We start from the raw sequence: 3,582 nt of genomic DNA on the forward strand, positions 1-3,582 counted from the left end.
GTGCTGCCCAGTGGTGGTAGGGGTGAAACAGGTGGGGACATGGGTGCCAGCGGGCTGCGAGCCCTAACCTGCTCTTTAGGAAACGTGTTGCCCAAGAGACCTCCTGGAGCCTCTCACCCACTCAGTGCTCTGCAACACCAGACTTCCCCCGGTCCCAGGCAGCTCTAACGGCTGATGGGGACATGAGGCCCCCGGGGAGAAAACCAGAAGCCGGGTTTGCAGAGTTTGCATGCCAGGGTCGCAATGGCTGTCACTGCCCGATGGCACCGAGGCTGGAGTAGCTGTGGGACGTGGAGCAGGGTGAGTTCACACGGCCAGCACCACGCTGCATGCCAGCAGCACACCCTGCCCCAGTGTTGGGTGAAGGTGTCCATTAAACTACATTAAAAACTAAAAGTTAAATTCCCAAAATTGACTGTAAATTGGACCTCATCTGTCCATACAATGGTTTTCATGCAGCTCTGCAAAAGGCTCTTTTTTAGGCCAACACGATTGACTCTCTACATTGATAATCTGGACGGAAATGTTAAAAAAACCCTACTGGTGAGGTTTGCAGAAAGCAGGGGAAGAGTGAAGACAAAAATAACCAAGCAGCAGCATACTCAGAAGTGATTTGACTTGAGCAGCACATGCGCTGATGGCAGCAGGTTAGAAGGGGCCTTGGTGGAGAGGGAATTGATTGGGAAACTCTTTCCGAACTGAGGTTGAACTGCTCGCAGAGTTTCACTGGGAAAGAAAAAAAGAAATGGTTGGAGCGAACCTGTCCACTTCCCCATCCAGTCCTGTTCCCATGCCCGCGACCCCCAGAGGGCTGCCCTGTCTCCCACTCTTCACTGGCCCTGTGCCCATCTCCATCCCTCATGGTCATGGAGCTGGGGACAGCGTGCTCCCCATGCTGAGGAGAATTTCAACAAGGAAGTCCAAACAGCCATTGGTGATGTCTCCACAGGGTCCATTTGGCAGCTGACACAGCTCCAACCCCGGGGAGCATCCCTCTGCCTCGCCACAGAGGTATGTGGCGAGCAGCTCCTCGCTGGTGGCAGGGGCCACCACGTGCATGGCTGGTCCCACATGCAGCTGGGCTAAGTGCCTCCTGAGCTCCCCTAGTTAGCCCTCCTGGGACACCTGAAATGTGTGAACATCATTTTGGGGCTGTGAGCAGGTTGTTCCCAATCCAAAGAACCACCCCCCTCCCGAGACAGCACTCAGTGCTGTCAGCCACCTTGGTGCCATGGGATGGTCCCCAGTGGTGATGGGTGCCATCATGCAGGGGACAAAGTTGTGCAGGGCCAAGGAGCCTTTTTGGGGGCAGCCAGAGGGAGCTTTGGTGCCAGAAGTGCCCCTGAGGGACTTTCCCCTCCGCTCCGAGGTCAAGGCCATGTTCCCTGCAGTGTGCCTTGCTCTGAGGACAAGTGGGTCCTGGCCAAACGCAGAGGGCGGGGAGGCAGGGGGTGAAGGTGGGAAGCCAGACCCTCGTGAGAAAAGCTCCGTTAAAGGCCAACTGTGTTGCGAAGTGAGATGAAGATGTTGCCTAAAGGAGGCAGCTGGGAGAGACTGTGCTGGAGGGCAAGATGTTGGGGGAGGGCGAAGCACGTGGCTGGTGTCAGGGGACACTTTGGGGAGTGCGGCAGGGAAGGAGACGTACCCTTGAACCCGGGGCTCGCTGGCAGAGCGCTGCCTGCCACCTGCCTGCGCTGCTGTCTGCACCCAGCCGGGTGCCGGTGTGCCGCAGAGCCGTGCGGGAGGGCCATGGGTGCCTTCCTGGCAGGGAAGTGGGGGGAGGTGATGCTTCCTCTTTCCCCGGCTGAGCACAGACAGGGGGATATAACATTTTGCGTGTCCTGAGCTGGTTTCCTTTCGCCAGTAGTAGCCACCCGCTGCCTGTGCTGCCTTGCAGAAAGGAGGAAATCAGCAGATCTGGTTCCTCAGGCTCCAACTGATGATGAACTTACCACATCCCCTGGCCATTGGTTAATTTTACTGACCAGTGAACAAGGCTGCGGGAACTTCTACCCCAACCCTTGGCCCCACATTGCTGGTGCTGCTCTGCTCTGCACACCCAGCTAAAACAGCTCCTGAAGGGCTGAGAGCACAGCAGCTTTCTGGGGCTGGGGGAGACTGAAACAGTGGCATTTCCTCCCCTGGGGACCTTGTGAAAACATCTGGTCCCCAATGCTCCCGAGGCCCCCCTCTGCACCCTGCCCACCTGTTTGCCACCACCCAGGGACTTGCCGATGGACCCCCAGGGTGCCATTGCTCCCTGGGGTGCAGCACCCTGACCTGCCACGGCTCCCTAACCCAAACCATCTCCCACCCTGGCACTGCTCCACTGGCTCTGCCCTCCCCTCAGGGCACCCAGGCTCCGAAACCTGCAGCATCCCCGCGCACCTGGGGCTGCCAGCCCTCTTTTTGCTCCACATTGCCTCGCGGGACATGGGCTGTTGCTTTTCCAGTAACTCTCCCGGTATCGGCAAGCACAGGGCAGTGGGAGCCAGGGGCTTGGGGGACAGCAGCGCAGGGACACAAGCAGGGGGAAGGGCCCTTGTCGGGCCACGCAGCCCAGGCGCTGCGACAGCGCCGATAGCGCTTATCGCACCACACAGCGCTTCCCCTCCTCGCTGCGGTCAGGCCGCCTGTGCTGGCCACTGCCTCGGCACGCCCACGGGCTCTCTGCTGGCCTTCGGCCGCAGGAAGGTCTCACCCAAAGCCTCCCCGAAGCCCCCCGAGGCCAGTGGGAAAGGGGGTCTGCTAGCCACTGGAGCCACAGCCAGCCAGCAGCATGTCCCAGCCATGGTTCTGCCAGACCCCAATAGGGCCACAGTGCCCTGGGTGGGTCACTGTTAACGCTGAAGCCTAATGACTGCATTCCGGACACAAGGCACCTCTGAGAACAGGGGATGGAGGCACAGGGATGGGTACAGCTGGCTCTGCTTTGCAGTGCGAGGGGTGGCCTCAAAAAACACTCCCAGGAGAGAGGGCTCCAACCTGGCAATGTTCCTGGAGAGTGGGGGAGGGCTGCTGCCGCACCAAAAAAAAAAATCAGGTTACTAAAACCAGCTCCTGAGAGCTTTTTGGGTGGGCAGAGCATTGTCTGCCACTGTCCTGCCGGGCACAAGGAAGAACTGCAGCACCTGTGGCATGGCCGAGTGCCCATCTCTGCACCCAAAGAGAGGGGCTGCCGTGCCTGCGGGGCTGGTCTTGGGCTGACCCCCGTTTCACCAGCGGGTACCAGGGTGCCGGCACCGGGTGGGACGTGCTCCCAGCCTGACCCCGCCGCCTGCACCCTGCCTGTCCCTCCGGGAAGCACCGCTGCCGGCGGCTGGGGTTGGAGCGAGGCCGTTATGAGTGAGTCAACTAGAAACTGCTGGGTGAAACAGGCGGCAAGCGGGAGGCAAATGAGGGCGCGAAGGGAAACCTCAAAAAGCCGAAGTGACGCAGCGGGGCGGGCGCAGGGGACGCGCGGGCGAGCGTGGCGCCGCACTTTGCCCATATATAGGCAAATCGTGGCCCGTCTGCACCAATAGTGGCACGGGACCGTTGACTGGCGCCAGCGGGGCACAAAGTGCGCCGTCATTTTCCATG

General features: G+C 60.1%; 1 long non-coding RNA gene across 1 annotated transcript; it reads right to left on the bottom strand.

The window, feature by feature from the left end:
* Positions 1-503: 503 nt before the first annotated feature.
* LOC119158169 lies at positions 504-2,512 on the bottom strand. Its single transcript, XR_005107799.1, has 3 exons — positions 2,389-2,512; positions 1,646-1,886; positions 504-726 (listed from the first exon to the last, which is right to left on the bottom strand). It is a non-coding gene; the product is annotated as an uncharacterized LOC119158169 (long non-coding RNA).
* Positions 2,513-3,582: the final 1,070 nt, after the last annotated feature.

Source organism: Falco rusticolus, chromosome 1 (genome assembly GCF_015220075.1).
Source record: "Falco rusticolus isolate bFalRus1 chromosome 1, bFalRus1.pri, whole genome shotgun sequence".
NCBI lineage: Eukaryota > Metazoa > Chordata > Aves > Falconiformes > Falconidae > Falco > Falco rusticolus.